Here is a 26,137-nt window from a genome sequence, read left to right on the forward strand (position 1 = left end):
GCCCTCTTTTCCTTTCACCCTCTTTTTCCGTTCGCCTCTTTTCCACTTGCTTCGTCGTTATGACTAGTCCCTTATCTACTCCTTTGTCTCTTGAGAACGAAGTTCTTAATTTTAAACAAAGGGAGGGAGAAAATCAAAAAGATGCTTGGTTCAGAATTTGCAATGCACAAAATAGAGCTAGTAGGAAGCAATCTACTTCCGTTCTTGTTTGCAATTTTTATGTAGGCATCACTCCTTGGAATAGATATATTCTTGATACCATTACTGGAGGAAATTTCTTGGGTAGCCATACTTTTGATTCTTATAATGCTATGATGGATTTGTTTGGCCCACCACCTCTTTTGGTTAATGGAACTATTTTACCTTTGGAACATGTGATGCAATAGCTTGAAATTATTGAAAATAAAGTTGCCACCGTAGAGTTGATTGAAAATTTGTATAGAAAGATCCATAACCAAATTACCCAATACGGATCTAAGGTAGGAGTTGCTCTTAAATATTTTAAAGAAAAGGAACCTATGGTTAATGAAAAGATAGATCAAGATTCCACTAGAATTGATAAAATTGAGGATATTATTACCAACCTAGGGTCTGCCTTTTCTTCTGTGAAAAATACTCCTCCTAATGCTAAGATTGACAAATTTATGTATGTTCCTAAAAATAAGGGTGAAACCTCTAGTAAGGGAAGTGCGGATCTCAAATCCATAAGTGTTCACCCCAACTTTCTCACTATCCTTAAGAAACCTTTTGCTACAAATGATTTTCTTGATTTCGTGCCTAGGAGTTTGATAATTAATAAAAGAAAGAAACTCCTAAGAGTTATAGGTGTCTTATTGAAGAATTGCCTACCAAAGATGGCAATACCTAGATATATCCTTGCTTTTATTCCTAGCTAGGGGCGTTAAACGATAACGCTTGTTGGGAGGCAACCCAATTTTATTTTTATTCCTTGCTTTTTGCTCCTGTTTATTAATAAATAATTTATACAGCCTCTGTTTTGGTTGTGTTTTTGTGTTTAATTAGTGTTCTTGCCAAGTAGAACCGTTGGGAAGACTTGGGGAAAGTCTTTTTGATCTTGCTGTAAAAAACAGAAACTTCAGCGCTCACGAGAATTGCTGCCAATTTTTATTGGAGAGTGATATTTAGTAAATTCTTTTTGAAGATGATTAATAGATAAATTCCTCCTTTCCAGAAATTTGTTTTAAAATTTTTGGGGTTCCAAAAGTTTGCGTTAGTTACAGATTACTACAGACAGTTCTGTTTTTGACAGATTCTATTTTTCGTGTGTTGTTTGCTTATTTTGATGAATCTATGGGTAGTAAAAGAGTTTATAAACCATAGAGAAGTTGGAATACAGTAGGTTTAACACAAATATAAATAAAGAATGATTCAATTACAGTACCTTGAAGTGGTGTTTTGTTTTATTTTGCTAACGGAGCTCACGAGATTCTCTTGATAAGTTTTGTGTTGTGAAGTTTTGGGTAAAGATTTGATGGATTATGGAACAAGGAGTGGAAATAGCCTAAGCTTGGGGATGCCCATGGCACCCCAAGGTAAAATACAATGACACAAAAAAGCCTAAGCTTGGGGATGCCCCGGAAGGCATCCCCTCTTTTGTCTTCGTTCATCGGTAACTTTACTTGGAGCTATATTTTTATTCGCCACAAGATATGTGTTTTGCTTGGAGCGTCTTGTATGATTTGAGTCTTTGCTTTTTAGTTTACCACAATCATCCTTGCTGTACACACCTTTTGAGAGAGACACACATGAATTGGAATTTATTAGAATACTCTATGTGCTTCACTTATATCTTTTAAGCTATATAGTTTTTGCTCTAGTACTTCACTTATATCTTTTAGAGCACGGTGGTGGTTTTATTTTATAGAAATAATTGATCTCTCATGCTTAACTTATATTATTTCGAGAGTCCTTTAGAACAACATGGCAATTTTCTTTTAGGCATAATAAAAACTTTCATATAAGTGCATTGAATACTAAGAGAAGTTTGATACTTGATGATTGTTTTGAGATATGGAGATAGTGATATCAAAGTTGTGCTAGTTGAGTAGTTTTGAATTTGAGGAATACTTGTGTTGAAGTCTGCAAGTCCCGTAGCATGCATGTATGGTAAATGTTGTGTAACAAATTTGAAACATGAGGTGTTATTTGATTGTCTTCCTTATGAGTGGCGGTCGGTGACGAGCGATGGTCTTTTCCTACCAATCTATGCCCCTAGGAGCATGCATGTAATACTTGGTTTTTGATGACTTGTAGATTTTTGCAATAATTATGTGAGTTCTTTATGACTAATGTTGAGTCCATGGATTATACGCACTCTCACCCTTCCACCATTGCTGGCCTCTTCGGTACCGTGCATTGCCCTTTCTCACCTTGAGAGTTGGTGCAAACTTCGCCGGTGCATCCAAACCCCGTGATACGATACGCTCTATCACACATAAACCTCCTTATATCTTTCTCAAAAGAGCCACCATACCTACCTATTATGGCATTTCCATAGCCATTCCGAGATATATTGCCATGCAACTTTCCACCATTCCGTTTATTATGACACACATCATCATTGTCATATTGCCTTGCATGATCATGTAGTTGACATCGTATTTGTGGCAAAGCCACCATTCATAATTCTTTCATACATGTCACTCATGAGTCATTGCACATCCCGGCACACCGCCGGAGGCATTCATATAGAGTCATATCTTGTTCTAGTATCGAGTTGTAATCATTGAGTTGTAAATAAATAGAAGTGTGATGATCATCAGTAATAGAGCATTGTCCCATAAAAAAGAGAAAGGCCAAATAAAAAAGAAGGCCAAGAAAATATATATAAAAGGGGGCAATGCTACTATCCTTTTTTCCACACTTGTGCTTCAAAGTAGCACCATGATCTTTATGATAGAGAGTCTCTTGTTTTGTCATTTTCATATACTAGTAGGAATTTTTCATTATAGAACTTGGCTTGTATATTCCAACAATGGGCCTCCTCAAGTGCCCTAGGTATTCGTGAGCAAGCAAGTTGTATGCACACCCACTTAGTTTCTTTTGTTGAGCTTTCATACATTTATAGCTCTAGTGCATCCGTTGCATGGCAATCCCTACCGCATTGACATCAATTGATGGGCATCTCCATACCCCATTGATTAGCCGCGTCAATGTGAGACTTCCTCCCCTTTTGTCTTCTCCACATAACCCCCTTCATTATATTCTATTCCACCCATAGTGCTATATCCATGGCTCACGCTCACGTATTGCATGAAAGTTGAATTTTTTTTTGAGATTACTAAAGTATGAAACAAATGCTTGGCTTGTCACCGGGGTTGTGCATGATGACAGCATTCTTGTGTGACGAAAATGGAGCATGAAAAAACTATATGATTTTGTAGGGATGAACTTTCTTTGGCCATGTTATTTTGAGAAGACATGATTGCTTAGTTAGTATGCTTGAAGTATTATTATTTTTATGTCAATATTAAACTTTTATCTTGAATCTTTTGGATCTAAACATTCATGCCACAATAAAGAAAATTCCATTGAGAAATACGTTAGGAAGCATTCCACATCAAAAATTCTGTTTTTATCATTTACCTACTCGAGGACAAGCAAGAATTAAGCTTGGGGATGCTTGATACGTCTCCAACGTATCTATAATTTTTGATTGTTCCATGCTATTATATTATCTATTTTGGATGATAACAGGGTTTATTTTACACTTTTATATTATTTTTGGGACTAACCTATTAACCGGAGGCCCAGCCCAAATTGCTGTTTTTTGCCTATTTCAGTGTTCCGTACAAAAGGAATATCAAACGGAGTCCAAACGAAATGAAACCTTCGGGAACGTGATTTTTGGAACAAATGTGATCCAGACGACTTGGAGTGGACGCCAAGCAATCAACGAGGAGGCCATGAGGTAGGGGCGCGCCTACCCCCCTAGGCGCGCCCTCCACCCTCGTGGGCCCCTCGTTGCTCCTCCGACCTACTTCTTCCTCCTATATATATATATATCCATATACCCCGCAAACATCCAGGAACACCACAAAAACCTAATTCCACTGCCGCAACCTTCTGTACCCAAGAGATCTAATCTTGGGGCCTTCTCTGGAGCTCCGCCGGAGGAGGCATCGATCACGGAGGGCCTCTACATCAACTCCATGGCCACTCCGATGATTTGTGAGTAGTTTACCTCAAACCTTTGGGTCCATAGCTAGTAGCTAGATTGCTTCTTCTCTCTCTTTGGGTCTCAATACAAAGTTCTCCTCGATTATCTTGGAGATCTATTCGATGTAATCTTCTTTTGTGGTGTGTTTGTCGAGATCCGATGAATTGTGGGGTTATGATCAATTTTATCTATGAACAATATTTGAATCTTCTCTGAATTCTTTTATGTATGATTGGTTTATCTTTGCAAGTCTCTTCGAATTATCAGTTTGGTTTGGCCTACTAGATTGATCTATCTTGCAATGGGAGAAGTGCTTAGCTTTGGGTTCAATCTTGTGGTGCTCGATCCAAGTGACAGAAAGGGAAATGACACGTATTGTATTGTTGCCATCGAGGATAAAAAGATGGGGTTTACATCATATTGCATGCGTTTATCCCTCTACATCATGTCATCTTGCTTAAGGCGTTACTCTGTTCTTATGAACTTAATACTCTAGATGCATGCTGGATAGCGGTTGATGTGTGGAGTAATATTAGTAGATGCAGAATTGTTTCGGTCTACTTGTCATGGACATGATGCCTATATACATGATCATGCCTAGATATTCTCATAATTATTATCTTTTCTATCAATTGCTCGATAGTAATTTGTTCACCCATCGTAATACTTATGCTATCTTGAGAGAAGCCACTAGTGAAACCTATGGCCCCGGGTCTATTCTCCATCATACAAGTTTCCAATCAATTTTATTTTGCTATCTTTTACTTTCAATCTATATAATAAAAATACCAAAAATATTTATCTTATTATTATCATCTCTATCGGATCTCACTCTTGCAAGTGGCCATGAAGGGATTGACAACCCCTTTATCGCGTTGGTTGCGAGGTTCTTATTTGTGTGTGTAGGTACGAGGTGACTCGCGCGTGGTCTCCTACTGGATTGATACCTTGGTTCTCAAAAACTGAGGGAAATACTTACACTGCTCTACTACATCACCCTTTCCTCTTCAAGGGAAAACCAACGCAGTGCTCAAGAGGTAGCATACCTCTCAAACCACCTCTATGGTCAGGAGGCGAGGAAGGTTTTCATACAACACCCACGGTTCAATATTGAAGTGTTCCTGAAGAGGATGAAGGACGAACAGTCAATCATCCATAGGCACTGGCCTAAAGTTGCAAAGACCTTCAACATGAATGAAGGCTCAATATTCGCCTTCCGCTGCAACAGTTTTCCAGATGAGATGCATCTGTCTATATACCGTCTATGATGCTAATTTCAAAAGGTTCTACATGTTGCATGTGAAACTTGGTGCTGGTGCAGTTGTGTAATGGAGTAGCTGAGTGCTGAAGCTATATCATGTTGTACTCTAATGTATTTCAATTATGAAATTATACTTCCTTAATATGGAAATGAAATATATTATGTGCTTAATATGAATGTCAATTAGATTAATAAATGGATTATTAATAATAGGGCAATTAGCCTGCTAATGGCGGATTAGCCTGCTAATTGGGTTTTGCTATTACAAACGGTTGTTGCAAAAATACCGTGGGCGAGCAACGCACACAGTTTCTAGGAATAAACCATGTTCGATCAATGAACAATCACACACGACTTTCTCTTGAAAACTATAAGTGCATCTAGTGCCACCCCTAGTTGGTTTTGGAGTATTGACGACAAACTTGGTTGAGGGACTAATGTGTTTGTGAGAATTGTAAGATAACACAGGTAGTAGTCCCTCATTGATTCAGTTTACCTACCAGAGATGACCCCTAAAAATGTGTCAAGACATTGAAGACAATGGTGGTCTGTGAAGAGATTCACATTGAAGACTATCACATGAGAAGACATCACATGAAGACTATGGATTGCGAAGACATAGTTGGTAGTTTCCTTTTCTTCTTTGTTGAGTCATAGGAACCACCGTACTGTTAAGTGGGGTCCAAGTGAACAAAGTCAGAGTGAAGACAATGAGAGCAAATCTTATCTAGAGCTGGATAAGTCAGCTTGACTTGTAGCCCAAGTCAAGCTGCCGCGTGTTTTTGAAATCTGACCATTGGACACCTATCAGTTTCTTAGTGCCCAGGGTCATTTCAGACAAATCAGGTCAGGTTGCCTCCTGGCTATAAATAGCCCACCCCCTACACCATAAATTGGTGGCTGCTCAGAGTTAGTGCATGGCTTTTGTCGTTTGAGAGCAACCCACCTCCGAAGCTTTTGAGAGAGAAATCCTTGCGAGGACAAAGCCCTAAACACCCAGAGCCAAAGAGTGTTAGGTATCACTGAAGTCTTTCTGTCTGCGTGATCTAAATACTTGTTACACTTGAGGACTGTGAATCCTCCAGCCGGTTAGGCGTCGCGTTCTGAGCATCTACGAGTCATTGTGGATCGCCGATGAACAAAGTCTGTGAAGGTTTGGAAGTCTCCCTTGAAGACTTACCAGAGTGATTGGGCGATGACTGTGTGTCCTTTACTCAAGGGAAATAAGGTGAAGATGCAGTCTTCTAAGTTGAATCTCAGCCTCCCTAACCAGACGTACAGTTGTCACAACAACTAGAACTGGTCCAACAAATCCTTGTCCTCACCAAGCAACTGGTTCTATCCTTTACCTCTCTTTACTTACTGTTTGTCTTTATTAATTCATTGCCTACTTGCGTGATCTGATTGACTTCACTGTGTGAAGGCTGTTGTTGTTTGGCTTCATACTATCTTCCATCCTGATCCATTCTACCTAACTGCTGATAGTCTTCGTGCTTTCACTTCATTGCTTACTTGACTATGGCTTGTCTAGTGTAGTCTACCTTCTGCTGCAAATCAGTAGGTTCATTTCTTCTGTTTGGCTTTAAAGCCCCGGTGCTTTGAAGACTTCCATAAAAATCGCCTATTCACCCCCCTCTAGTCGATAACTAGCACTTTCAATTGGTATCAGAGCAAGGTGCTCCCTTGTTCTGTGTGATTCGGTTTAACCATCTGCAGTTTTAGCTATGTCGACTGCAGGGATAATCAAAGTCTCCGCCGCGTGCCCTGTCTTTGATGGCACTGATTACCCCTACTGGAAGAATAAGATGCGCATGCAACTTGAATCCATTGATGTCGACCTCTGGTATGTCGTCAAGAACGGCGTTCCCAAGGCCGGTGAAGATGTCATCCCTGCTGATGTCAAGAAGTTCATTCAACTGGATTCAACTGCCAAGAACATCATCTGTGGTCATCTGACCAAAGGACATTATGGTCGTGTGAGTGCTCTGAAAACTGCGAAGCTAGTCTAGGACTGGCTCTCCAAGGTCAACGAAGGCATCTCAACCCAGAGAGAGTCAAGGATCAGTGTTCTTCGCAACCTCTTCAACCACTTCATGAGAAATGACAATGAGAATGTTCAGCTGACATTTGATCGCCTCACTGACATCACAAATGAGCTTCATGCACTCGGCGCCACTAAGATCACCAAGCATGAAATCATCAAGACACTCTTGAGATCACTCGACAGCTCATTTTACACCCTAGCCATGATGATTCAAGAACGCCCTGACTTCAAGACTCTCGATCCGTCTGACATACTTGAGAGGCTCAACACACATGAGTTCCAGTTATCTGAGAAAAGAGATATCTATGGTCCCAACTATGGCCAACTCGTGCTTTGAAGGCAAAGGTTGTTTCCTCATCTGAAGAAGAATCTAACTGCAGTTCTGAGGATCCTGAAGACATTGGAAAGGAACTTGCCATGCTAGTTGATACGTCTCCAACGTATCTATAATTTTTGATTGTTCCATGCTATTATATTATCAACCTTGGATGTTTTATATGCATTTATTATGCACTTTTATATTATTTTTGGGACTAACTTATTAACCTAGAGCCCAGTGCCAGTTTTTGTTTTTTCCTTGTTTTTAAGTATTGCAGAAAAGGAAAATCAAACGGAGTCCAATTGACCTGAAACTTCACGGAACCTATTTTTGGACCAGAAGAAACCCACAGAGTATTGGAGATGGACCAGAAGAGTCCCGGGCTGCCCACGAGGGTGGGGCGCGCCCACCCCCCCTGGGCGCGCCCCCTGCCTTGTGGACAGCCCGGAGGTCCACCGACATACTTCTTCCTCCCATATATACCCATATACCCTAAAAACTTCGGGGAGCACAATAGATCGGGAGTTCCGCCGCCAGAAGCCTCCGTAGCCACGAAAACCAATCTAGACCCGTTATGGCACCCTGCCGGAAGGGGAATCCTTCTCCGGTGGCCATCTTCATCATCCCGGTGCTCTCCATGACGAGGAGGGAGTAGTTCTCCCTCGGGGCTGAGGGTATGTACCAGTAGTTATGTGTTTGATCTCTCTCTCTCTCTCGTGTTCTTGAGGTGATACGATCTTGATGTATCGCGAGCTTTGCTATTATAGTTGGATCTTATGATGTTTCTCCCCCTCTACTCTCTTGTAATGGATTGAGTTTTCCCTTTGAAGTTATCTTATCGCATTGAGTCTTTAAGGATTTGAGAACACTTGATGTATGTCTTGCGTGGGATACCTGTGGTGATAATGGGGTATTCTATGATCCACTTGATGTATATTTTGGTGATCAACTTGCGGGTTCCGCCCATGAACCTATGCATAGGGGTTGGCACACGTTTTCGTCTTGACTCTCCGGTAGAAACTTTGGGGCACTCTTTGAGGTTCTATGTGTTGGTTGAATAGATGAATCTGAGATTGTGTGATGCATATCGTATAATCATACCCACGGATACTTGAGGTGACATTGGAGTATCTAGGTGACATTAGGGTTTTGGTTAATTTGTGTCTTAAGGTGTTATTCTAGTACAAACTCTAGGGCTGTTTGTGACACTTATAGGAATAGCCCAACGGATTGATTGGAAAGAATAACTTTGAGGTGGTTTCGTACCCTACCATAATCTCTTCGTTTGCTCTCTGCTATTAGTGACTTTGGAGTGACTCTTTCTTGCATGTTGAGGGATAGTTATGTGATCCAATTATGTTATTATTGTTGAGGGAACTTGCACTAGTGAAAGTATGAACCCTAGGCCTTGTTTCAACGCATTGCAATACCGTTTGTGCTCACTTTTATCATTAGTTACCTTCCTGTTTTTATATTTTCATATTACAAAAACCATTATCTACTATCCATATACCACTTGTATCACCATCTCTTCGCTGAACTAGTGCACCTATACAATTTACCATTGTATTGGGTGTGTTGGGGACACAAGACTCTTTGTTATTTGGTTGCAGGGTTGCTTGAGAGAGACCATCTTCATCCTACGCCTCCTACGGATTGATAAACCTTAGGTCATCCACTTGAGGTAAATTTGCTACTGTCCTACAAACCTCTACACTTGGAGGCCCAACAACGTCTACAAGAAGAAGGTTGTGTAGTAGACATCACTAGTGAAGAAGTTCCAGAGGTTCACCAAGAAGAAAGGCTCTAGACAGTCTTCAAGATCCATCTCAAGAAATGATGAAGCTTCATCCCGTGACAACAAGAAGAGAACGTGCCACAAGTGCAAGAAACCTAGTCACTACATCTCTGAATGTCCTCAATGGTACAATGAGAATAAGAAGAAGAAGAGCAAGGAATATGATTCTGATGACAAGAAGAAAAAGAAATCCTCAAAGTCTTCTTCCAAGTCTTCGTCGAAGTCTTCATCACACAAGAAGAGCTCATCCAGCAAGGCTCGTGCGTTTGTTGGCAAGGAGATGGATTCAGAGGAGGAGTCTGCATCTGAGGAGGTGGAGATGGAGTCTAAAGAGGAATATGATTCAGGCGTGGCAAGCCTGGCTCTAGCTTCAGCATATGTCACCAAGTCCATCTTCAATAGTGAAGACAATGGCCTCGTCACCAATGCTGATGCTAATGATGAGGATGACTCTGCACCCACCTACTGATTCATGGCACGTGGTGCCAAGGTAAACTCACGTGATGCTTACTATCAAACATCAAGTGAAGATGACTCTGAATGTGAATCTAAACCTAGCTACAAAATACTTGCTAAAATTGCAACACAGCAACAGAATGCTATGGAACATATTCAAAAATTGCTAGACAAAAGCGATGACCTGTTGGACACGAAAATGACCCGATCCCAGTCCTTAATTGAAGACATTAAAAATCTTAATGTTAAGTACGAGGAACTTGAAAGTCATCATGAAACGCTCTCAACAACTCATGAAAAGCTTTCCTACGATTATCTTCAAAGGAAGCAAGAACTTGAGAACTTGAGAGCGGCTCATGAAGATCTTCAAAAAGAGAATGAGTCACTCCACGCTCAACAGATCAGGTCCGCTCAGGAAGGATTTGAACCACCATGTCTAAAATGCCTTGAGCGTGATAATGCTACTTCTGTTGCTGGATGTTCTACTGCTACTACTGTTGCAATATCTTCAAGTGCTGATGTGGTAACTAACCCCTCTGCTGAGGATACCACTACTATTGCTGATGAGAATGCCAGCTTGAAGACAGTGCTTGAGACAAGAATATACAAAAGTCTCAAAGGGCATCAGACACTATGTGATGTCCACAAGAAACAGATTCTAAACTGAAACCCTAGGAAAGAGGGTGTTGGGTTCGAGAGGAAAATGAATGTTGATGGTTCTTACTGGAAGCCTGAGCAGTACCCCAAAACCACATGGGTTGCTGCAAAGGGACCTTCAGTGGATCCATCTACCTTATCTGGCTTCACTTGTGCTAACCGGATTATCATTGATGAATACTTTGATGCAAACTATAAACTGTTTAAGAATCAGAATGGTGAAGTGTTTGCTAGGTATATTGGTACTAACTTCAGGAATGGACCACCTTTGAAGAAGATCTGGGTGCCCAAGAGTTGTCTTGAAAATCTTCAGGTGAATGTCATCATGACACCACCTGGGAAGAAGACAAACCCCAGACCAAAGGCTTCATATGGTCTAAAGGCTTCATACAGACAGAGGACTCACCAGAGTCACCCTAACACTAATGTTTTGTAGGGAAACCATACTCAGGCCTATGAATATGAGTGTGTTTCATCAAACCGCCATATTCATAAGACCAAGAACTATTGTGCATATTCTTATCAGTATTATTCACCTCCTGCAAGACTATTTGCTAGGGCTCTAAAGCCAAAGTTCTCAGATGTTGCACTTAGACTCATTGCTTCGAAGCCACCCCTGAAAATATGGGTGGTTAAGAAAACTTAACTCTCTTTTGCAGGGAAGGGTCTCCAGCCAGAAATCAAAGGTGTCAGATGCTATTGTTGGGGACCTAAAACATCTTGTGGGGCGCAAGATAAAATGCCCAAATGGTCTTACTATGTATTTTGTTCCTGAATCGCTTGCCAATCATCCTATCAGTCCTAACCTGGATCTGAGCTTTCATAATCCACTCCTTTGTCAAATGTTTATGCTTCACAATACCCTTGGTGAAGCCTATCCCCCTAACTGCACTATAGGGTATGACACCAAAGGCTTCAGAATGGATTATGGACAATGGATGCACTAACCACATGACTGGTGATCGAAGTCTTCTCATGGACTCAACCTTACGTCCATCTGACAAGAGTCACATCACATTTTCTGACACTCATAAAAGCAAGGTAGTGGGTCTAAGTAGAGTTGCAATCTCAAAGGATCAACACATGGATAAAGTGATGCTTGTTGAATCCCTTGGTTTCAACTTAATGTCTGTCTCAATGCATTGTGACTTAAACATGATTGTGATATTTGGAAAATATCGTTGCCTTGTTCTAATGGGATCTGACAAGTCTCTAGTGTTTGAAGGGTACCGAAAAGATGATTTGTGCATGGTAGATTTCTCAGCAGGACCACAGTTGGCTGTATGTCTCCTAGCAAAAGCTTCAGAGTGTTGGCTCTGGCATCGGAGGCTAGGTCATGCTGTCATGAGGAACTTGTACACTCTCGCAAAGAAGAAGAATGTCGTAGGCATCGAGGGCATCAAGTTCAAAAAGGATCCTATGTGTGGTGCCTGCGAAGCTGGGAAGATGACTAGGTCCAAGCATCCCTCGAAGACAATCATGACGACATCACGTCCATTCGAGTTGCTTCACATGGACCTATTCGGCCCTACTCATTACTCCACTCTTACTACCACTGGTTGTCTCTATGGTTTCGTTATTGTTGATGATTACTCTAGATATACCTGGGTGCATATAATTCTCTACAAGACTGAAGTGGAGGAAGTCTTCAAATGATTTGCCAATCGTGCCATGACGAACTATGGCATCAAGATCAAGCACATCAGAAGTGACAACGGTACAGAGTTCAAGAACACCGGCCTCGACACCTATCTTGATACATTGGGTATCACTCATGAGTTCTCTGCTCCATACACACCTCAGCAAAATGGCATCATGGAGCGCAAGAACAGGACACTCATTGAGATGGCTCGGACGATGCTTGATGAAGTACAAGACTCCAAGGAAGTTCAGGCCTAAAGCTATTGATACTGCATGCCATGTCATCAACCATGTTTATCTTCACAAGCTTCTAAAGAATACATCATATGAGCTACTGACTCGTAAGAAACCAAACGTAAGCTACTTCAAAGTATTTAGTGTTAGGTGCTGGATCAAAGATCCGCATCACACTTCAAAATTTGCACCGAAAGCACATGAAGGTTTTATGCTTGGTTACAGAAAGGATTTGCACTCCTACAGAGTCTTCAACCTCTTTCACTACAAAGTGGTTGAAGCTGTGGATGTGCAGTTCGATGAATCTAACGGCTCGCAATGAGAGCACCTGGCAAAGTGGTTGAAGTCTCACCAAGTGAATCCATCAAGCTTATGGGTATTGGAGAAATCATACCTTCAGAGGCACAGGCTGAAGAGGAACTTATCATTTCTGCACCAAATCAACCTGAAGACTCTGCTCGGCCTGAAGCCAATGCTGAAGATGAAGACAATGATCAGCAAGGGAAAAATCTTCGTCCAGTTCATTCTCGTGTTGCAAATGAAGTAAAAATTGAGAAGATAATTGATAGCATCAATGCACCGGGTCCACTCACCCGTTCAAGAGCAACTCAGCTAGCAAATTTTTGTGGGAACTTTGCATTTGTCTCTATATCTGAACCCAAGAAAGTTGCTGAAGCCTTCATGGAACCTGAATGGATTCAAGCTATGCAAGAAGAGCTTCAACAGTTTGAGATGAACAATGTGTGGGAATTAGTCAAGTTTCCTGACCCTCGCAAGCACAATATCATTGGCACCAAATGGATCTATCGAAAAAAAAGATGAGCATGGTCAAGTTGTCAGAAACAAGGCTCACCTCATTTCTCAAGGATACACTCAAGTTGAAGGGATTGACTTCGATGAAACATTTGCTCCGGTGGCTAGGTTTGAAGCCATTCGCATTCTGCTAGCCTATGCCAACCATCACAACATCCTATTGTATCAAATGGATGTGAAGAGTGCCTTTCTCAATGGCAAGATTGAAGAAGAAGTGTATGTTGCATAACCACCTGGCTTTGAAGATCCAAAACATCCTGATATGGTATACAAGCTCAACAAGGCATTGTATGGCCTCAAACAAGCCCCTCGTGCTTGGTATGACACACTCAAATACTTCCTAAAGAGCAAAGGCTTCAAACCTGGTTCCCTGGATCCCACTCTCTTCACGAAGACATACGATGGTGAATTGTTTGTGTGCCAGATCTATGTGGATGACATTATCTTCGGCTGCACTGACAAAAGAGCAATATCAGATGTCCATGATGGGTGAGCTAAAGTCTTCCTTGGTCTTCAAATCCATCAGCAAAGCAATGACATCTTCATATCTCAAGAGAAATACCTCAAAGATTGCCTGAAGAAGTTTTGGAATGCAAGACTGCAAGGGATACATGACGCCAATGCCAACCAAAAGTCATCTCGGTCCGGACGACAATGGTAAAGAGCTCGATCAAAAGGTATACCACTCCATGATTGGTTCTTTACTCTATTTATGTGCATCTAGGCCAGATACCATGCTTATCGTTTGCATGTGTGCCCGATTCCAAGCGGCACCAAAGGAGTCGCATCACTTAGCTGTGAAGCGAATTCTTCGATATTTGGCTTACACATCAACACTAGGATTATGGTATCCAAAGGGCTCAGAGTTTGATCTAGTTGGACTCTCAGATGCTGATTATGCTGGTGACAAGGTTGATCGCAAGTCTACATCAGGCACATGTCACTTTCTTGGACGATCTTTTGTCTGTTGGTCTTCAAAGAAGCAGAACTGCATGTCTCTCTCCAATGCTGAATCCGAATATGTTGCTGTTGGATCTTGCTGCGCTCAGCTTCTATGGATGAAGCAAACTCTCAAGGACTATGGTATCCATCTGAAGCAAGTACCACTTTACTGCAACAATGAAAGTTCCATCAAGATTGCCAACAACTCAGTTCAACACTCGAAGACAAAGCACATTGAAATTCATCATCACTTTCTTAGAGATCATGTCATGAAGGAAGATATTGATATCATTCACGTCAGCACTGAAGAGCAATTGGCAGATATCTTCACAAAGCCCTTGGATGAGAAAAGGTTTTGCAAGTTGCGGTGTGAGCTAAATATCTTAGAATCCTCGAATGTCCTGTGATTGGACACACATCCTAACGCTTATGCATGTGATGACTTAGATGTGCAACACACGAAGTAAAGTATATCTTCAATCAATGAAGACATACACTCTGAGTGTGAATACATTAATGTGGAATATGACTTCAGAGCGCCGCGATAATTGTGCGCCGTGTCTGGGTCTAATACTTCCTATACGGTGGGTAATGCCACCACCAAATTCTGGTTTGAAGTGTTTCATTTGACGTCGCATTTGCAAAGTCTTCGCATTTGGTTTGTCTTATATACATATACTTGTGTTCTATCCTCTACAGCATTCACTTATAGTTATGTCTTCTTGTTTGAATCTTTTCATCTAAGTGAATGTGATCGGACCCTAACCCCCTTCTGTGCTTCTACCTCAAATTCTATCTATCCAAATCATATGCATTCTGTTGAAACTGTCGAAAGTCTTCTCTGCGTCCTTGTTAGCAGAAGATACAGAGACAAAAGTTGAATCTGTTTTAATGATATATCCTTATTGCCTGAAACCCGAAGAAGCCAGAACGACCACCTGACAATCCAGGCGTGCGTGGGAACATGGAACAACTTCCAATGTGGTGCATGCAGTGCACGTGTCCTTCAGATGTGAACCGCCAGGGGCACCTACGTAATTATGTTGTGTTGTCCCTTTCCTTATAAATACTCAACTCACCGCAGTCATTATCTCTTCTTCCACCTCGCCACCTCACACAAACCCTAGCGCCTCCTCTAGATTGCGACGACGCCGGAGACAAAGCGCGTAGTTGTCGCGACTTCTTCGATGCTATCCTCATGCCGGCCGCGGACCTCGTCCTCTCCGCCACCGCCATAGGTGTCTTCCGCCACCAAGTTAGGGCGCAGGAGATTGAACTGGTCGGCCTCCCTCTCAACTTCTTCTAGCAGTTCTTCGTGTGATAATTAAATCTTACTTTTACTGCCCTTTTTGATCCGTCAAATCCATCCACTTCAACCAAAAGTAGTTTCTTCACTTCAATATCTGGATCTGTCCATGTCTGCATCTCATATCATGCCAAGTATATTCACTTATGCTTCACAACTAGTTAGATTACTCACTTGTACTTATTCATGGATTCATACAAATTTGGAACTGACTCTCTTCAAGTAAGTGAATGTCTTCGCACTATGAGGTCAATGTCTTCAAACTGATTTATCTTCAAAATTTTCTGAGAATGCATATGACCTCTTCCCCTTCCCTCGCACCTCTAATGTTGTCATGGGTACATGTCCATGGGAGAATCCCTTCGTTCTCACAGTCTGCATTCGTTTGCAGAATTCTTACAGCGACACATCAATTCTCCTGAAGCCAGTTCCTGTCTGACCAGCAGACGGAAGCCATTCACAGTCTTGAAGCCTTTCAGCTTGAATACTATGGCCACTGAGAAATCAGCTAGAAAGGGCGGCAGGCAGCACCGTGGGGATACAACCAAGGAGCTGCCACCAGATCTCTTTGAAATGTACAAGACAGATCCTGAGGAAACCTGTGGAGAACGCAAGAACCGAATCCAATGGATTCGAAGATATTGAGCAGAGGAATGGTACAAATACAGATTTGTAACTGCCGAATATGTTGAAAAGAATGCCATCAAGGGCCCCTGGGGAGATATTGCATATAGAGGTCTTCAGCCCAAGTCCAAGTCTGAAGCCATAGCTCAAGGCTTCTATCCTTGCATGGTCCATGGACCGCAGCCAGACAATGCCGACCCATCATCTCTGCTATGGTGTCATGAAGACAATCTCTTCAAGCACAATTTCCAGTTTGCAAAGGAGTCTGCTGCAAAGAACAAGAAGGACCTGGGACTCAATTTCAACCCTGGTCCGTCTGCTCCAAGGGCTGATGGCACACGTGATGCCAATCCCAATGAAATCGGCCCCTTCTACAACCTCGAAGGCCTCATCACTCATATTGTTTTACAGGGGCTACGGTGGACCACTCAGCTGACGACGCAGATTCTAAAGATGCGCCAGCTCCACCAAAGCAGAAGCAGAAGAAATCAAAGGCTTCGAAGCCCTCTACCGCACCAAAAGCTTCACGTGCGAAGCCATTGGCCACCGCACCTCCTGAACCTGGTGTGCAGTCTGAAGATCTTTCATGTGTCTCCAAGAAGATGGAGAAGCCCAAGAAGAAGAAGCCCATCATGATTTTTGGGCATGAACTTACTCCTGCAGCCGTTCTGAGGAACGAAGATGAAACCATTGATCTGTCCAGCGATGAAGATCTTGGTGACGATGCCCTTGAGCTTCTGATAAAGAGTAAGCAAGAGGCAGAGATCTTCAACGATCTACCCCTCTTTGATGTGGATATCATGAACAACTTCATTGATGAATCATTCGACGACCAGAGCATAAGCATCAATGATCTTCAGCTGCCAGTGGACATTAGTGTCACCTTCCACGGAGCCATTGCTAATGAATTGACCTTGGCTCAGACGATCATCGAGCTGAAGAACAAAATTGATTATGAAAAGGCTCAATTCAAGAAGAACATGGCCAAGCTCAGTGTGGCTGATGTTCGAAGCTTCAAGCAGATGCTGCATAACCTCAAGGAGTAGTTTCACAAGAAACGCGAGGAAGCCAAAGGTTTAAGAGAGCAGATGAAATACTTTGCTGAGAAATGTGTTCAAGCACACAATGAGGCTGAGAAGCGCAAGGCTCCGGGGCGTCCTAGTATTGACCAAAGAATGGCTGCCAAACAGAAGAAGAAGTCCGCTGTGGCACGCACTGAAGCCCCAAGGTAGGAAGCACCTAGCATTGTCTTCCCTGCCAGCATGACAAGCTCGAAGCCTAAGGTCCCCTCAGTAGCTTCAGAACTCAAGAAGACAAGGGCAGCTGAAGCTGATGCCAGGAAGCACAAGCACAAACATGATTCTGATGGTGCTCCATCAACAAAGAAGTCGAAGACAAAGTCTTCGCAGAAAGAGTGTGATGCTGCCACAAAGCCACTTGTTGTTGAGCCCATCTCAGTTGCACATCCTGCCTCCACCAACCAAGAGCGTCAACTTGTAGTTCATGAGCCTGCTACCATAGAGGCTCCTGAAGATGAAGAAGTACCAGTTGTTGACCCCATCACAGCTGAAGACATTGGTCGTGAAGACAATGTAGAAGATGATGAAGTCCTTCCTCAGATCGAGCACCAACTGGTATCATCGCCTGTTCTCACAAACAGCGAACTCATCAGCATTGGTCGTCCTTTGACGCCAATTGCTCAGGATGCTTTGTGGGCTGATCGCCCTCAACAAGAGACCCCAAGTAATGAAGATGCACCCAGTACTCCACCACCTCAAGTCACCACTCCGGTACTTGACGATGACTACATGGTCCAGACCACTCCGTCACCACAGGCGTCGCCCACATTCCGCAGGCTTCGCAAAGGCCCTAGGCCACATGTCACCATGTCGAGCATTCCAGAGGGAGAAGTGCAACAAAGCTCAGTAGCACGCAAAGTGTTTCCTGAAGCCACTCCTACTGTGAATGTCTCTGAGTCTGGAGCCAAAGTTGTTAAAGACATTCCGGCTGCATCAGCCGAAGAAGAAAGAAGAGAAGAAAGAGTTGCCACACCCCCAGTCACTCAAGAAGTTGTTTTCGAGGAGAACGTGTCAGTGCTCGACCCTCCTGTTACTTAAGAGGAGGTTGAAAACATTGAGGCAGCCACAACCAACACTGCTGAAGCCAATGACGTTGTCATGGCTGAAAATACTATGGCGCCTAAAGCTAATGTTGCACCTAGAGCTAGTATGCAACCTGAAGCCACGGTCAACGCCGAAGCTACAGTTCCACCCCCAAGGACACACACTATTGAGCAGGTATTTGATCGTGGCCAACCTGTCACTGTCAGATGGCAAGTTCTGGTTCCTCCCACTGCTCCCGGACCACAATATGAATACCATGTGGAGCACAGGCCTCAGGTCCAGAAGCCAAAGCCCAGACTGCCAAGGTTTCCCGGTGCTGCAACATCGCTAGGATCGTTCAGTGTAAGCAGCTTCAGGGCACACAACACATTCTTTGACAGTGCCAAGAACCCGTACTCAAAGCCAAAGATCTCATCTAATTGCTTCTGGAGCTTTCCACAACGCAGTTATTATTCATGTATCCTATACAATCAAGGGTGAATCTTTCCTCACATGCGTCTGGATTATGAAGCCATTGTTGGACTGCCCTGCTTGGAAGAAGCTCTAGACTGTTTCAGAGATGTTGGCCTTCTGTAGTTCATCACTGATAAAGAGCATTGGAATGAAGAGCTTCTGCTGCAGTTCTATGCTACTCTTCACATTTGTGGCTACAACAGGGATCCGAAGACTTGGGTCCTTGAGTGGATGACAGGTGATGTGCACCATGAAGCCAAAGCTCAAGATATCATCGAGCTTACTGCCTTGCCCACTCCAGGTGAGTTCTATGAACCTGGTTTTCAGCTACATAAGAATGCATTAGAGAGCATATTTCAGAAGCCTGATCCCAACATGAGTCAGATGCTCAGTATGATGAAGCCACTGCCACAAGATGCTGACTATCCTAAGGAATTCTTTGTCGAAGACCTCGAGTATCTGCCCCGAACCATTTATCACATTGTAAGGCGAACACTATGGCCCATCAAAGGACATTCTCCTACAGCCAAGCTTGAAGGCATGATGAAGACATTGGTGTTCTATATTCTCAATGGCATCAGCTACAATACTCAAGATTTCTTCATCAGGAAACTTGCTGCATCTGGAATTGATCTATTTGGCCTGAAGTTTTATGTTCCATGGGTGATGCGCTTGATCAAGCTCCACTCTGTTGGGGAACGTAGTAATTTCAAATAAATTCCTACGCACACACAAGATCATGGTGATCCATAGCAACGAGAGGGGAGAGTGTGTCCACGTACCCTCGTAGACTGAAAGTGGAAGCATTAGCACAACTCGGTTGATGTAGTCGTACGTCTTCACGATCCGATCGATCAAGTACCGAACATACGGCACCTCTGAGTTCTGCACACGTTCAACTCGATGACGTCCCTCGAACTCCGATCCAGCTGAGCTTTGAGGGAGAGTTCCGTCAGCACGACGGTGTGCTGACGATGTTGATGTTCTACTATCGCGGGGCTTCGCCTAAGCACCGCTACAATATTATCGAGGTGGACTATGGTGGAGAGGGGCACCGCACACGGCTAAAAGATCCAAGAGATCAATTGTTGTCTCTAGAGGTGCCCCCTGCCCCCGTATATAAAGGAGGGAGGGAGAGGCCGGCCCTAGAGGGGGCGCGCCAAGTGTGGGGAGTCCTACTAGGACTCCCAAGTCCTAGTAGGATCCCCCTTTCCTTTCTGGAGTAGGAGAGAAGGAAAGAGGGGGAGAGGAAGAAGGAAAAGGGGGCTGCACCCCTTGTCCAATTCGGACCAGAGGGGGGGCACGCGCCTCCGTCCTTTTGGCCTCTCTCCTCTATTCCCGTATGGCCCAATAAGGCCCAATACTTCTCCCGGTGAATTCCCGTAACTCCCCGGTACTCCGAAAATACCCGAATCACTCGGAACCTTTTCGATGTCCGAATATAGTCGTCCAATATATCGATCTTTACATCTTGACCATTTAGAGACTCCTCGTTATGTCCCCGATCTCATCTGAGACTCCGAACTACCTTCGATACATCAAATCACATAAACTCATAATATAACTGTCATCAAACTTTAAGCGTGCGGACCCTACGGGTTCGAGAACTATGTAGACATGACCGATATACGTCTCCGGTCAATAACCAATAGCGGAACCTGGATGCTCATATTGGCTCCCACATATTCTACGAAGATCTTTATCGGTCAAACCGCATAACAACATATGTTGTTCCCTTTGTCATCGGTATGTTACTTGCCCGAGATTCGATCGTCGGTATCTCAATACCTAGTTCAATCTGGTTACCGGCAAGTATCTTTACTCGTTCAGTAACACATCATCCCGCAACTAATGAGTGCTTGCAAGGCTTAAGTGATGTGTATTACCGAGTGGGCCCAGAGATACCTCTCTGACAACCGGAGTGACAAATCCTAATCTCGAAATACGCCAACCCAACAAGTACCTTCGGAGACACCTATAGAGCACCTTTATAATCACCCAGTTATGTTGTGACGTTTGATAGCACACAAAGTGTTCCTCCGGTAAACAGGAGTTGCATAATCTCATAGCCATAGGAACATGTATAAGTCATGAATAAAGCACTAGCAACAAACTAAATGATCATCGTGCTAAGCTAACGGATGGGTCAAGTCAATCACATCATTCTCTAATGATGTGATCCCGTTAATCAAATGACAACTCATGTCTATGGTTAGGAGACATAACCATCATTGATTCAACGAGCTAGTCAAGTAGAGGCATACTAGTGACACTATGTTTGTCTATGTATTCACGCGTGTATTATGTTTCCGGTTAATACAATTCTAGCATGAATAATAAACATTTATCATGAAATAAGGAAATAAATAATAACTTTATTATTGCCTCTAGGGCATATTTCCTTCAGTCTCCCACTTGCACTAGAGTCGATAATCTAGTTCACATCGCCATGTGATTTAACACCAATAGTTCACATCACCATGTGATTAACACCCATAGTTCACATCGTCATGTGACCAACGCCCAAAGGGTTTTCTAGAGTCATAATCTAGTTCACATCGTTATGTGATTAACACCCAAAGAGTACTAAGGTGTGCTCATGTTTTGCTTGTGAGAGAAGTTTAGTCTACGTGTCTGCCACATTTAGATCCGTATGTATTTTGCAAATTTCTATGTCCACAATGCTCTGCATGGAGCTACTCGAGCTAATTTCTCCCACTTTCAAAATGTATCCATATTGAGACTTAGAGTCATCTGGATCAGTGTCAAAATTTGCATCGACGCAACCCTTTACGATGAACCTTTTGTCACATCCATAATCGAGAAACATATCCTTATTCCACTAAGGATAATTTTGACCACTGTCCAGTGATCTACTCCTAGATCACTATTGTACTCCCTTGCTAAACACAGTGTAGGGTATACAATAGATCTGGGACATAGCATGGCATACTCTATAGAAACTATGGCTGAGGCATAGGGAATTACTTTCATTCTCTTTCTATCTTCTACCGTGGTCGGGCTTTGAGTCTTACTCAATTTCACACCTTGTAACACAGGTAAGAACTCTCTCTTTGGCTGTTCCATTTTGAACTACTTCAAAATCTTGTCAAGGTATGTACTCATTGAAAAAAGTTATCAAGCGTCTTGATCTATCTCTATAGATCTTGATGCTCAATATGTAAGCAGCTTCATCGAGGTCTTTCTTTGAAAAACTCCTTTCAAATACTCCTTTATGCTTTCCAGAAAATTCTACATTCTTTCCGATCAACAATATGTCATTAACATATACTTATCAGAAATGTTGTAGTGCTCCCACTCACTTTCTTGTAAATACAGGCTTCACCGCAAGTCTGTATAAAACCATATACTTTGATCACTTTATCAAAGCATATATTCCAACTCCGAGATGCTTGCACTAGTCCATAGATGGATCACTGGAGCTTGCTCACTTTGTTAGCACCTTTAGGGTCGACAAAACCTTTTGGTTGCATCATATACAACTCTTCTTTTTAAGAAATCCATGAAGGAATACAATTTTGACATCCATTTGCCAAATTTCATAAAATGCGTCAACTGCTAACATGATTCGGACAGACTTTTAAACATCGATATGAGTGAGAAAATCTCATCATAGTCAACACCTTGAACTTGTCGAAAACACTTTGTGACAATTCAAGCTTTGTAGATAGTAACACTGCTATCAGCGTCCGTCTTCCACTTGAAGATCCATTTATTTTCTATGGCTTGCCGATCATCGGGCAAGTCAACCAAATTCCACACTTTGTTCTCATACATGGATCCCATCTCAGATTTCATGGAATCAAGCCATTTCGCGGAATCTGGGCTCATCATCTCTTCCTTATAGTTCGTAGGTTCGTCATGGTCAATTAACATGACCTCCAGAACAGGATTACCGTACCACTCTGGTGCGGGTCTCACTCTGGTTGACCTACGAGGTTTGGTAGTAACTTGATCTGAAGTTACATGATCATCATCATTAACTTCCTCACTAATTGGTGTAGGAGTCATAGAAACAGATTTCTGTGATGAACTACTTTCCAATAAGGGAGCAGGTACAGTCACCTCATCTAGTTCTACTTTCCTCCCACTCACTTCTTTCGAGAGAAACTCCTTCTCTAGAAAGGATCCCAACAGTTACTTTTGGGTAACCTATGAAGACGCACTTCTCTGACTTGGGTTTGAGCTTATCAAGATGAAAACTTTTTCACATAAGCATCGCAATCCCAAACTTTAAGAAACGACAGCTTAGGTTTTTTTTTGCTAAACCACAGTTCATATGGTGTCGTCTCAACGGATTTAGATGGTGCCCTTTTTAATGTGAATGCAGCTGTCTCTAATGCATAACCCCAAAATGATAGTGATAAATTGGTAAGAGACATCATAGATTGCACTATATCAAATAAAGTACGGTTATGATGTTCGGACACACCATTACGCTGTGGTGTTCCAGGTGGCATGAGTTTGTGAAACTATTCCACGTTGTTTTAATTGAAGGCCAAACTCGTAAATCAAATATTCGCCTCTGCGATCAGATCGTAGAAACTTTATTTTCTTGTTACAATGATTTTCTACTTCACTCTGAAGTTCTTTGAACTTTTTCAAATGTTTCAGACTTATGTTTCATCAAGTAGATATACCCATATCTGCTCAGATCATCTGTGAAGGTCAGAAAATAACGATACCCGCCGCGAGCCTCAACTCTCATCGGACTGCATACATTAGTATGTATTATTTCCAATAAGTCAGTTGCTTGCTCCATTGTTCCGGAGAACGGAGTCTTAGTCATCTTGCCCATGAGGCATGGTTCACAAGCATCAAAATGATTCATAATCAAGTGATTCCAAAAGCCCATCAGCATAGAGTTTCTTCATGCGCTTTACACCAATATGACCTAAACGGCAGTGCCACAAATAAGTTGCACTATCATTATTAACTTTGCATCTTTTGGCTTCAATATTATGAATATGTGTATCACTACAATCGAGATCCAACGAACCATTTTCATTGGGTGTATGACCATAGAAGGTTTTATTCATGTAAACTGAACAACAATTATTCTCTAACTTAAATGAATAACCGTTTTGCAATAAACATGATCAAATCATATTCATGCTCAACGCAAACACCAAATAACATTTATTTAGGTTTAACACTAATCCCGAAAGTATAGGGAGTGTGCGATGATGATCATATCAATCTTGGAACCACTTCCAACACACATCGTCACTTCACCCTTAACTAGTCTCTGTTCATTCTGCAACTCCCGTTTCGAGTTACTACTCTTAGCAACTGAACTAGTATCAAATACCAAGGGGTTGCTATAAACACTAGTAAAGTACACATCAATAACATGTATATCAAATATAGCATTGTTCACTTTGCCATCCTTCTTATCCACCAAATACTTGGGGCAATTCCGCTTCCAGTGACCAGGCCCTTTGCAGTAGAAGCACTTAGTCTCAGGCTTAGGTCCAGACTTGGGCTTCTTCACTTGAGCAGCAACTTGCTTGCCGTTCTTCTTGAAGTTCCATTTCTTTCCCTTTGCCCTTTCTTGAAACTAGTGGTCTTGTTAATCATCAACACTTGATGCTCTTTCTTGATTTCTACCTTCATCGATTTCATCATCATGAAAATCTCGGGAATCGTTTTGGTCATCCCTTGCATACTATAGTTCATCACGAAGTTCTACTAACTTGGTGATGGTGACTAGAGAATTCTAGCAATCACTATTTTATCTGGAAGATTAACTCCCACTTGATTCAAGCGATTGTAGTACCCAGACAATCTGAACACATGCTCACTGCTTGAGCTATTCTCCTCCATCTTTTAGCTATAGAACTTGTTGGAGACTTCATATCTCTCAACTCGGGTATTTGCTTGAAATATTAACTTCAACTCCTGGAACATTTCATATCATCCATGACGTTCAAAACGTCTTTGAAGTCCCGATTCTAAGTTGTTAAGCATGGTGCACTAAACTATCAAGTAGTCATCATATTGAGCTAGCCAAACGTTCATGACGTCTGCATCTGCTCCTGCAATAGGTCTGTCACCTAGCGGTGCATCAAGGACATAATTCTTCTGTGCAGCAATGAGGATAATCCTCATATCACGGATCCAATCCGCATCATTGCTACTAACATCTTTCAACTTAGTTTTCTCTAGGAACATATCAAAAATAAAATAGAGGAGCTAAACGCGAGCTATTGATCTACAACATAGATATGCTAATACTACCAAGACTAAGTTCATGATAAATTAAAATTCAATTAATCATATTACTTAAGAACTCCCACTTAGATAGACATCTCTCTAATCATATAAGTGATCACGTTATCCAAATCAACTAAACCATAACCGATCATCACGTGAAATGGAGTAGTTTTCAATGGTGAACATCACTATGTTGATCATATCTACTATATGATCCACGCTGGACCTTTCGGTCTCAGTGTTCCGAGGCCATATCTGCATATGGTAGGCTCGTCAAATTTAACCTGAGTATTATGCGTGTGCAAAACTGGCTTGCACCCGTTGTAGATGGACGTAGAGCTTATCACACCCGATCATCACATGGTGTCTGGGCACGACAAACTTTGGCAACGGTGCATACTCAAGGAGAACACTTTTATCTTGAAATTTAGTGAGAGATCATCTTATAATGCTACCGTGAAACAAAGCAAAATAAGATGCATAAAAGATAAACATCACATGCAATCAATATAAGTGATATGATATAGCCATCATCATCTTGTGCTTGTGATCTCCATCTACGAAGCACCGTCATGATCACCATCGTCACCGGCGTGACACCTTGATCTCCATCGTAGCATTGTTGTCGTCTCGCCAACTATTGCTTCTACGACTATCGCTACCGCATAGTGATAAAGTAAAGCAATTACAGGGCGATTGCATTGCATACAATAAAGCGACAACCATATGGCTCCTGCCAGTTGCCGATAACTCGATTACAAAACATGATCATCTCATACAATAAAATATAGAATCATGTATTGACCATATCACATCACAACATGCCCTACAAAAAAAGTTAGACGTCATCTACTTTGTTGTTGCAAGTTTTACGTGGCTGCTACGGGCTGAGCAAGAACCGTTCTTACCTACGCATCAAAACCACAACGATAGTTCATCAAGTTAGTGTTGTTTTAACCTTCTCAAGGACCGGGCATAGCCACACTCGGTTCAACTAAAGTTGGAGAAACTGACACCCGCCAGCCACCTATGTGCAAAGCACGTCGGTA

This window comes from Triticum urartu, chromosome 4, assembly GCF_003073215.2.
Source record: "Triticum urartu cultivar G1812 chromosome 4, Tu2.1, whole genome shotgun sequence".
In the NCBI taxonomy this organism is placed as follows: Eukaryota; Viridiplantae; Streptophyta; class Magnoliopsida; order Poales; family Poaceae; genus Triticum; species Triticum urartu.